The sequence below is a fragment of the Chelonoidis abingdonii genome, chromosome 2 (genome assembly GCF_003597395.2).
Source record: "Chelonoidis abingdonii isolate Lonesome George chromosome 2, CheloAbing_2.0, whole genome shotgun sequence".
In the NCBI taxonomy this organism is placed as follows: Eukaryota; Metazoa; Chordata; order Testudines; family Testudinidae; genus Chelonoidis; species Chelonoidis abingdonii.
The window spans coordinates 161095386-161107634 of NC_133770.1; positions in this window are offsets into that span (position 1 = coordinate 161095386).

Below are 12249 nucleotides of genomic sequence, written 5' to 3' on the forward strand. Positions count from 1 at the left end.
TGCAAACCACCTTTCAGAGCAATTTTCCTGAGTCTCATTTCCTACTAAGGCCACTTTACACCACTCTGGCAGTGCAAAGAGGCCATCAAGTGAGTGTAAATTACCTTGATGCTGATTTGAAGCACTCTTTACACGGCTAGAGAGGCCTTAGCTGAGAATCAGGGCCCATCTGTCAGTGGTGTGCTCTAAAACCGAGTCAGTAGCTATAGCTGTGTCTGCATTAGCACTTTTGTTGGTGTAACTTATGTCACTCAGGTGTGTGGAAAAAACCACCCCACTGAGCGAGGTAGGAAGCGTGGGTGTGGACAGCACTATGTTGGTGGAAGACACTCTCCTGCTGCTGCTGCTGGTTGGAAGTGGGTTAATGATGTCAGCGGGAGAGCTCTCTGCCATCAGCATAGAACAGCTTCACGAGTGATTTTACAGCAGCACCACTGCATTAGTACAGTGCAGACCTGGCCTATCACATGTTGCGATGGCTGCTCATTAGACATACCCTAGCTGTCTTTAAACTAGCTAGCTCGGGTAATGATAGCAGTGAATCACATCCCAGGATTGCTGTGTAGACATATCAAGAGATGGGATGTTACCTGGCTCTGCATCTTTGGCTGTGTCTTCACTGCATTTAAAAAAAAAAAGGGGGGGCTTGGTTTTCATTGTGACTACTTACGATAACTGTCTCGATTGTCACATTCAAATGGAGAGAAGGTGCTGTAGTTTTCACCATGACATGGCCATTTTAGGTCAACTGCAGGTTAAGGACTATCGGGTTGTCTTTTAAAACCTCGTGATTTTTAAGCCAACCTTATGATTTTTGCAGGGCAGGCTCATGAACTTTGAAGGTTCTGAGCTGGCAACACTAGCGATGAGGAACTGGAACTTGATATACAGCAGCCACTGAAAACGTTAGAGTGTGGAGGGCTGATGTGGTCAGATATTCATTGGCTCATCGGGGTTATATGAGTTCGATAACTCTGCAGAAAGGGCAAGGGCAAGCCACAGCCAGGGTGAGCTGGTTGAAATGGTGTGGTTTGTAGGCCTGCAAAGAAAAGTTATGACTAGGAAGCAGAGGAGATTTTCTGGCTTAAACTTTATTTTCAGGAAGAATTTGGATCATTTTTTTAAAGAGTAAATGCTGGGGGTGGAGGGGTGGGGATTCTATAGAAAATAGTTTTCCTTGGAGGATTTCAGTAAGTGTCCCCTCCACAGTCTGAGATGAGTTTCAGATGAGGGGGAGGGCAGATGCCCAGGGTCGGGGTTGCATCATTATGTCTCATCACACTCTTTTGAGGTGCTGCACTCACAGGGATAAGCTCCTAATGAATCTGAGCCATGCTTTCTGGAGAGTCAGCATTCAAGGCCTAGTCCCAATCTCTACTTCTCAAAGCCAGCAGGAATGTACACATACATACATACATGTACAAAAAGACACACAGAGAACACATGTACATCCACACATGTAGACACACAAATGTGATGCATACATATCTGGACATATATAGAACATACAAAGATAGACACACAGGCAAAATACACATGTGCAGTACATACACACAGACTGGGTAGTGTACATATTAGGTGCACAGTACATACACACACGTACAGTAGACACAACAAATATATAAACATATTTACAGTACATACATAAACAGATACACACATTATGCATAGAAATATAACTGTGAGTTCTTGGACAGGTCACTTTGGTCTCACGTACAGCACAGACACAACTGTATAGGAGTACCCCCACTTACAACATAGCCCTGCTCTAACCATGGTATAATCTGGTTTGGCTTGGAGAACCAAATGTGTTTATAACCATGTTAAAGGACCCACACTATAGCAGATGGGGGCCCCAAACTAGCCATATCTGTGACTTCAATCTCCCTTTGCCTCAGTTTTCCCACCTGTAAAGTGGGGATAAGATTTACCCTACATTTTCAAGGGGATTGCAAAATTTTATTCATTAATACTAGTAAAGTGCTTTGAGATCCTCAAATGAAAGGGGCTTGTATATAAGAGCAAAATTCTGCCTGTATGGGTACAACTGGCCTCACTGAAAACATCCATTGTTTTCAGTGAGCCAGGACTTTACCCTGCTGGTGGGAGACTCAGAGGGTCATAGCACAGAAACACATATTGACTAGTAGGAACATTGACCAGACCATAACCACAAACTCTCACTTTGATGTTTGCGAGAGCTTTGCTGCATGGAAAATATTAATTGTGGGTTTTGTTACTTCTTGATAATTCAAAAGACAAACAAAAACGGAAGCAGCGTACAATCACCCAGCACTGGCTCCACCCCCTTATCTCTCCTTCCATTCGCTCACAATCAGAGCAAGAGAAAAGAGAAGCTGTCTCTCTCTCTCTGCCTAAATGTAGAAAGTTTTGTTTCTAAATCCGTCCGTGACGGAAAGGAAATACGTCACGTCCCGGGGGAAGTGGCTAGACTGTAGCAGCCACAAGCCCATTGCAAATACTGCAATGGAACAGGCTGACACTGAAATAGATTCCCACTTTGTTATTGTCACTGATATAATTTTTCAGTGCATGTATGTGTGTCATTTTTAGCATCCAGAGGAAATTGTATTTGTATTTGTTAGTTTGAATTTCCATTGCAGTGGTTTTTGCTCTTGGGGAGCAGAAGGAGGGGGAATGAGAAAATAGCCCCAAGGAAACTGAGGTGCAAATGTGTTACTGGTTCTTCAAAACCCCCTAAAGTCAATGCAAAGGCTTGTGTGTGAAGCCTGCTGATCACTGTGATCATAATGAGACTATAACACTTTGCTGGGGGTGGGTTATGATCATTCAGCAGGGCCGCCCAGAGTGGGGGCAAGTGGGGCAATTTGCCCCAGGCCCAGCAGGAGCCCTGCGAGCCCTGACCGAGAATTCCTTCCCTGGCTAGAGGCGCCTTTGTAATTTTGATTCACCCGGCAGCTGTCCTGGTCTTCGGTGGGACTTTGGCGGCGGGTCCTTCAGTGCTACCAAAGATGTGGAGTGAGTGAAGGACCCATCGCTCCCACTGCCGAAGATTCGGAATCCTCCTGGTGAGTACAAGCACCGCAGCGGGTGACGCCTTTTTTTATGTCTGCTCCCCTGCTTTGCCCCATGCACCCTGAATCATTCAGGGAGGTAGGTAGCAATTTGTAATGGGTATAATCCTGACCCATCAGTTACTACCTGCACTCTGCCACCACAGCCACGCTCTCCAGTGACAGAGATGCGTTCTTTTCTCTATACGCAGCTCACTTACAGGACAGCAGAGTGTGGCTAAGGCCCCAGCTCAGCTGTCCATCTCTGCTCAGCACAGCACTTAAACACATGTTTAACTTTAAGCGTAGGCTTTGCATTAAGCTGTGCTGCATAGGGGTGGATTGAAGCTCGTACTTGTATGCTAGGCTGAAGCCAAGGGGACCTACACACTGCAGTCCACACAAGGGTAAATACTCCTGTTCATTTTAAGGGGTGTTTTGCATGAGGCAGGCCGGTACAGTTTAGCACTGTTTATGTACGAGGATCATTCCCTAGCATCCAACCCCCTCTGCACAGGGAGGCAGCCGCCATTGTAACCGTGCCAGCAATGCCGTGCCGTCGCTCAGAGTGATGTTGAGCCAACTTCCATGAACTCTGGTGCAGTTACACCAGGGATTGTTTTGGCTCAATCCGCTTTTCGGACGCCGAAGGCCTTTTTTCTCCATTGCTCTGTGCAGTCATTTACCCCTTTGAAGGGTTGGTGTAAAATGCTGCCCTATCGGAAAAAAGGAGTTTTATATCCACTCTGTCCTATGATGAGTGGCTACCAAGGTGCAGGGCAATGGTGAGTCAGACCCTAATGCAGCAGATAGTTGATATTAATGGACAGACAGATGCAGAGGAAACCAAACGGCAACTCTCCATGGTCATCCCTGGAGACTCAAATTTGCACAGTATCAAGTGAATAGTAATAACAGCGCTTTGCATCTCTGTCATAGTGCCTTTGTCTGAGGATCTCAATGCACTTAAACCATGCAACAGCCCTGTGAGGCAGGGAATGATTGCCATCCCCATAGATTGAGAAACTGAGGCACAGAGAGATTTGCGGCTACCAAGAACACATGTGCTGCCTACATACATTGTTCTCTCCTTAGTTATGAAGGCTTCCCTCCACGCCCACATCCAGCTGGGCTACTAATGGACTGTAGAGTTCACTAGCAATTCCAAAAAATAAAATGGAAAAAAAGAAGATTCATTTCCAGTCAAATCAAAACAAACACATTTTTTGAAACTTTTGGTGAATTAAAAGGTTGGCGGCCGGGACTCATTTTTAGGTCAAATGAAACATTTTTTCTTTTCAATTCTAGGCATTTTTTACCATTGAAAAAAGTTGTTTAGTAAATTTAAAGGAAATTTTGGGAAGGAAAGTCCTTTCAAATTAAAAAGAAACATTTAGAAAATGGCAAAAAAAAGTTTCTGTTTTAGAGCTTTTGGTTTTAATGAATAATTTGGCAAAATTGACACAAATGCTCAAAATGCTTCAGCATCCCTGAATCTGAATTTTTTGGGGGAAGAAAAAAGATTTGACCAAAAAATGTCACCAGGTTCTGCCCCAGGCTCCAGGACAGAAGAATGAATGGGATAGCTAGTATCAAAGCCAGCTTCACAAAAGGTACAGCATACACATGAAACTGTGTCCTCTCTGGGTCAAATGAAATCCAGATGTAACTCCACTAAGTCAGTTGTCCCACAGGGAATTAATCTGGCCTCTGAGTCAGAGGTTCAGAGTGGCTATTAGCAGATCCAGCAGAGCTACCCATACAGGGACTCAGGAATATAAGACACTTGTCAATCAAACTCGCCACACACAGCTACCTGAAGACCTGACCTTGTTGATGATTTGAAAAGAGGAAGAACCAGCTCCACTTTCCTCTCGCCTGCCTTCGCTGGGGCAAGGAAGTGGTTACAATGCCGGATTTACAAGCATTTACCTCCTGACGGTGGGGCTCAGCTGGCTGCTGGTAATTGACTACTTCAGAGTTCACAATGGAAAAATAACAAAACAAACAGCACTTTCCCCGAAGTCTGACCCTTCCTCTATCATCATCCCTCTGGGGCAGCAGCAAAGCCCTTCAGAGTCAGTGCCGAGTGCTGTTCCCGTGGCAAGTTGAAGGGGGAGTGACCCTAGTGGAGAAGCACTGCTGTCACCAGCAGGTCTATTTCAAACCCAGCTATCCATTAGCGATCTCCCTTCACGTGGTTAGGCCACCATTTTTATGGGCGATCACTGACTTTGGGAGTTCCACCTCTTTGTCCAGCTTTAAGACACACAGGGCCTGATTTTTCAGATCTGCTGAGCGCTGCCAGTTCCAGCCAGTTCCAGCTGGTGACAATCGCATCTGGTCCATCGCGGCTGGTCTGTACTGTGCGGGAACCCCACTGTGACCCAATGACTCATTTCAGAGGGTCTGTGAACATGAGTCTGGGATCCACCCTCAGACCCTTGTGAAAGTAGAATTAATTATATTGTAAAAATAAGAATGGATTAAAGAAATGTTGTATGTACCTTTAAGCAGAAATAAGAAATGTTGAAATACAAGTGCCAGGAAAAGAAACATTAGCCATAAACAAGGGTGCTAATGGCGAAACATTAACAGAAGATCGGTAATAGTTAGTAAGGAAATAAGATATGCATGCCTATAGCCCAGGTAAACTTATCAGATTCTGCTTCCTCTGTTATCTTGTTAAGTGCTCACCCTTTTATCTATATAAATAAGATAGTTTGTGTCTTGCATGGGGCTCACATTATCTGGGTGTATTAGCAGAGTGCTGTGCTAATAAAACAGAGTGGTCTGACAAACTGTGAGTCCTGAATCTAACTTTGACACCCTGATCTGCCTCAAAGCAAGGCAAAGCATCCAGAAAGCTGCCCTGAAAGATCAACCAAGGACTGACACAAAATAATCAATCTTAAAATGGCATGAGCCAGCATGAAGGCTCAATTCCATCTGCTTTCCCACACACAGGGGTATGTCAGTGGAATGGGGAGGTCGTATCCATGGAAGGAGAAGGCAAAACAGTGTGCATTGTGCTCTTCCTGAGCCTGGGCTGGAGGAGCAATCCCTAAGGAACCAGTACAGCCATCGTAACTTAGAAAAGCCCTTAGGATGCTCTGAATCACACAGGCCCAGGATTAGGGTACAGAAAGGTGGCTTAAAAACACCTAGCTTTTATATAGCGATTTTCATCCACAAATCTCAACACGCTTTACAAAGCAGGGCGGTATCATTATCCCCATTTTACAGATGGGAAAACTGAGGCACAGAGTGACGCTGTGACTTGACCAAGGTCACCCAGCAGGCCAAGAAATCAGGAAGAGAACCCAGGCCTCCTAAGTCCCAGTGCAGTGCTTGATCTGCTTGGCTTGGAGCATTCATTACCCTCCAGCGTTCTACATCTATCGGATGAGTAATCCAGTCACTGCTGAGGGCTGAGGCCTCTTTCAACTTCTTCCTTGAGCCATCCAGCCTCTTGCCAAGAGAGACTTACATAGAGTCTAAATCATGCACCAAAAATATAACAGTTTGGATTTTTTAAAAAAAATTGTGAGCTTGTAAAAAATTAATATACTTAAGGTAACCAGGGGCAGCTCCCCACAGCACATGTGGCGGGGTGTTTCTCTCTGAAACTGGGCTATGGTTCAGAGGAAGTCTGTGCTAAATGTGATTCCTAAGTCAGCAGAGTAATAATTACCTATTTTTAACAATTACTGAAATAATTACCATAATGAAAATCTCAACAAATGGCTCAAGGATGAGCAGCCTCAGGTACCTTCCCTTGATGAAAAACGAGAGCAAGTTCTTTTTAAGTGCATTACTGGCTTTGATAATGGTGCAGCTGGGTCCCCAGTTTGCCCCTGGAGGGTGGGGGGTATAGGGACTGTGAGCCGCAGGCATAGGAAGGAAAGGCTTTGTGAGGTGCAGCAGTGTGTGAACTTGCTTTGGGCGTGGGCGGTGAGGGCGATCGTGATCGTGCCTATTCTTTAAAGAGCAATGCCGGCACTGATCCTGCCATGAGATCTTTGCAAGCCAGTGCCTGCACCCACTGAAGTCAATGAAGCAGAGAAGTCATTGATCAGTGAAGATGCAGTGAGATCATTGCAGAGTGTCCCCTGCATCCACTGGTGTCAATGGAGTTCCGTGCAGGTGCAGTGAGATCTCTGCAGAGCCCATCCCTGCCCTCCATTGAGGTCACTGGCATTCCGTGGGCCTGCCTACATGGATCTCACTGCAAGAACAGAGCATCGGTGCCCCATCTTGCAAACTCTTGCTCACATGAGTAATCCCATTGAAGCCAGCAGTGCTACTCATGTGAGTCAGGAATACTTACATAAGGAAAGATTTCCAGGATCAAGCTGTTGATGATGACCTGAGCACATAACAATATGATCATAATAATAAATTAATACCTGGCCCTTCTTAATACCTCCCATCTGAGAATCTGTAAGCACTCATCAAATATTCACTGAAGTAACCCTTTCTGTACCCCCTGAGAAGTAGGTCGGTATCATTATCCCTGTTTACCACTAGGGAAACTGAGGCACAGAGCAGCTAAGGACAACATTGTCCATTTAGGGTGCCTTGATTTTAAAGGTGAGACATCTGATTTATTTCAGAAGTGCTTAGTTATTGGAACTCCAGCTGACATCATCTCGAGTTGTGGGTTCCCAACACTTTCCAAAAATCAGGCCCAAGGTGTCTCACATTAGGCTTCCAAAATTGGAGGCACCCAAAAGTAGTAGACCATTTGGTCTTAAGAAACTTACCCAAGGTTCACGAAGCCAGCCAGTGTCAAAGGAAAGATTAGCACAGCACTCTCTGATTCTCAAGCACATGCCTGCACCTCACAACAACCTTTCCTATTATAGTCATATAAACTTGGGGCTTGGAAAACTTCTTTGGTCAGATTTGGGGTTCTGAGTCCAGGGCAGAGCTGCCCGGGGTGTGTGTGTGCAAGTGGGGCAATTTGCCCGAGGCCCTGGGCCCTGCAGGGGCCTCCACGAGAATATAGTATTCTATAATATTGCAATTTTTTTTATGGAAGGGGCCCCCAAAATTGCTTTGCCCCAGGCCCCCTGAATCCTCTGGGTGACACTGGTCCAGGGTGGTTCAGACCAAGGCTCGAGTTTATCAGAACACCAAAAGCTTGAGTTGGACTGAAGGTTCCCATTTCTCATGGCAGCACTGGTGGAGTTTGGGAAATCCCAAGGGTCAGTGTTAGAGCAAGTGGGAAGAGAATGACAGAGGGGGTTCAGGTAAAAATCAAGCTTGGAGGCAGTCCGACAAGCTGAACTATGGAGTCACAATGTGACTCAAGAAGTCGCACTGCTGCTGTTGCCTGCACTGGGGAAATGAGTGACTGGAATAATACCGTGTATTAGGTTATTACCATTGTGGCAGTCCTGTTAAAGGGGCAAATTATCTCTTGAGCTTCTTTTTTGAAAAAATAAAATAAAATAAAAGCTTAATTTTTATTGAAATAATTCACAGTAAAAAATGTCGGTGGGAAATACAGAAGCGCCTTTGGAGCAATTCAAGGTTCTACGTAGAATAATGAAAGTATCACAAAACTGCAATCATCTCAGCCCACTTGGGAGGCTCGTGCCCTTCAGTAGCCCTTAGAACAGAAAAGGAGTTCCCATTCTACAGACCTGAGAGAACAGAAAGCGTATCTCTCTGTACAGAGAGAACAGAACAGCTTATCCATCTGGTTGCCCCTTTGAAAAACTTTTGTCCTTTTGCCCCAATCTGGATGAACCAAGAGCAAATGATCCTGATCTGCAGAAGCCAGAACTGACTTTGAGTTTCCAAACTATTTATCTAGACACCAAGTGCAACTGATAGGACTGTTTATTTGCTTCCTGCTCTCTGTATTTCACCAGAGTAAAGCCACCGATGGAAGAGGTTCCCTCGCTCCATTCCCTACTTTCAGCAGAACCAGATTCAATTTAATTTTCTTGCATTTATTAATTGAGAACAGTGCTCTTAAATTGGCCCCACGAGGTGGGAAAGCACAACTGGAGAAACACACAAATGCCCTGCAAACAGTCTGGAATCCTCACTGTAGAGATCTGACTTGATATTGGCACATGATTTATTGATTACAGCTCATAATTTGATAGGTTCTCGGCTACCATAGTGGATTGCATCAATGCATATTCAGCAATATATACAACTAGATAGACGGATTCAGTCTCTTCATATTTTGAGGGTGATTTCTTGATACTAAAAGTATTCTCTCAGTGTATTTCCAAGATTTTCCTTTGCCAAAGTCTTTAAAGCACTTAAGTATTTAATGTTAAAGATCCTGGCTGAGATACAAAAGCAATCACGTCTCACACAGTAAATAAAGGAATTTCCCAGACTGAAATACAGAGAACTAGGCAGGTGCGCCTGCACCCACACAGAGAAACATGTATGGACCCAGAAGCAAATGATGCACACACAGAGAAACCCATGCACAGGGACACTTGCACACACAAATTCACAGAATACACATACACTTTCCCCCACTAGAAAACCCCAGACCTGTGAGAATCTGCAGCACTCGGTAATCTGCAGCATACCAGGTTGACAGAAGCTAAACTTGGCCTTCAAACACCCTCATGCTTTTACAGTCATGTCTGCAGTGGGCCCATGTAGGTCCACGGTGCAGACCTATCGTCTGGCAACTGGAAGTACTGACTTGCTGATGGCCAAGAGGAACTGGGTTACAGTCTTCCAATTCATCACAAGTGACCTGGGATCCACAGCTGATTACAGCCAGGGGAGGGATCTGGAAAAGGGAATCTGAGTTAGAACTGGGATCAGCAGGAAAATCAGTTACACCATCTTCACCATTGAGCACTGTGTCAGCTCTGGAGCTGGAGGCAGCATAGTCTAGTAATGGGTAGAGCACTAACCTACAGTCTATTCCTGGCTCTGCCACTGTTCTGTGTCCTTGGGCCGCTTCATCACTCCGTGGCTCGGTTTCCCCTCCAACTCTTTGTCTGTTTAGCTTGTAAGCTTTTCAGAGCAGGGAATCTCATCTGCTTCACCGAGTGCAATGGGATCCTGACCCTGGGGTCTCTCTAGGCACCGCTATGTTAGTAGTGGGAGTAATAATAATTAAACAGTGTTCCATATGCACCTCAAAGGAATGCAGATAGAAGACAAGATCTGTAGCGCTGCATAGACGGGGCTTCCCTGTAGCCTTTGGGACAACAGTGGAATTGGCTAGGCCAGCTGTTCCTACAGAAGGAGGCCCCGTGCTCCCAGGAATCTCATCAACAGACAGGCATCACCTGACTACAACTCTGGAAAGCTTTTTTAATCATCTCCCTCACCTGGCGCAGCTTCTCAGCCCTTAACTTACTCCATGGCTGTCTTCAGATTCTGTCTCCTCTCCCTGGTCTATGTACCCTAACCCTCTTGCTAAAGAACCTGTCTCATCCTGTTCCCTCCATCTCCCAGCCAGCCTCAGGTTGGCCATTGTCCCCCATTCCCTGCCTTTCCGTGTCCTGCCCTGTCCAATATCTAGAGATGCTGTCCACGTGCTCTACTGGAGGATATAGGATTGGTATGAAATATCTAGATTCACCAGAACTGTGGCTTTGAACCTGGGCAGAGTCCATTCAGCCCATGATACTATGAGTCCCAGGCAGTTCCCTGCATATGAGTCTCTTGGATAAGGTTTTCGAACCCCAAGGTTCTGCGTGGACACTAAAAATTCCAGGGCATTTCTTATAAGAATAAAGATTTGCCCCGTGTGCTTGGCCAAAGTTTCCCTCTTCCCCAAGCACTGTGCAGTATGCTGTGGGCAGTTCACCCCAGAGCTGGTTGGATTTTAATGATAGTTTGTGAAATGTTGAGTCCTCTGGGATGAGAGGCCCAGATAGAAATGCAAACTACATAACTCATTTCCAACAGCCTAGAGAGGCTGTAATGGGTTGGGATGCAGATTGTGATATTTTTGTCAGAGGGCTGTTAGAGATTAATTGCATCAGGATTTTGTTTTCCCACTTAGCTGAAGGAAAAGATCACTGAAGCTTTGTGTTATTTATTGTGTACTCCAGAGGTACCCACCTTTTAGGATGCCAGAGAGGACCACATTCTATTCTATTCAGGTTCTTATGCCATGCCCATCACCATGGTACCTGACCACCAGGAACTCATTAGGAAGCCCAAGCTTTACCTGCTTTGGACATAAGTACACACATCCTTAACTGAAATGTAAACACACTCCAGCATTTGGTTGCGCCTGGATCTTCCTTTGCAAATGAACAGTATTTGCTTGTTGCTACTTTGTTGGTAATGAAAGCCTACAATTGATCAGCTCTGTCCCTCTCTCAGAGTTACAAGAAAGAGGCAGCCACAGGCTGCATGTTAAGACTCCGTGGGATACACGCTGGGAGCCCTGGTCCACTGATTCTTGTTTTCTCTGCTTATGTCTTATCGGTTTTCTCGTAGTCTTTTCAATTCAGATTGAATAAGAAGGACCCTTTTGGGACCTAAGAAAGGTTCCTCCATCCACAGATCCAGAGGAAGCCTAATGAGAAGCCACAAAAAGCTTCCCAGGGTAGGACTGAAATGGCACTCCAGCTCTCTCACCAGAAGAAAATCTACAGTAGTACCATCCAGAATTACAGAGCCAGGACCTCATCCTGAACAGAAGGCTTAATGGGGCAGCCTACATCTCCCCAGCTCTAAGTGGAACCAGGTCCCACATCCTGGGGCCACCAGCCTCGCTTCCTCTCTTCATCCATAAGCTGTAATTATAGTCTTCCCACCTGCTCCTGGCTCTTAATGTGGATCCCGTCACATCCATCAAAGGGATGAAAGCGAGGAAGAGGCTGCAGAGGAACAGAAGGGAGTTCATGGGTTCCTTCTTGGTGGCAGGATATGGAAAGCTTCAGTCTGAACCCTGATAAACCACCATCTCCTGCTTACGCCCTCCCCGCAAAATAAATAAATCAGGAAGCAAGGGATTGAAGAGTCCACCAGAATCGAAGAATGCTGAACACTAATCTCCCTGCTGGCGTTCATGCTCCAATGCCTCTGTTATAACTAGCTGTGGGCCAACCATAGTCCCTTCTCCTGAGGCAGCACCTTCCATTGATGATTGCAAAGTGCTTTCCAGATGTTAATGCAGAAAACTTCACTACCCTCCTATGCAGCAGACCAGACTCAGCATTATTATCTTCATTTCAAAGTGAGGCAAGCTGAGGGGCAGACA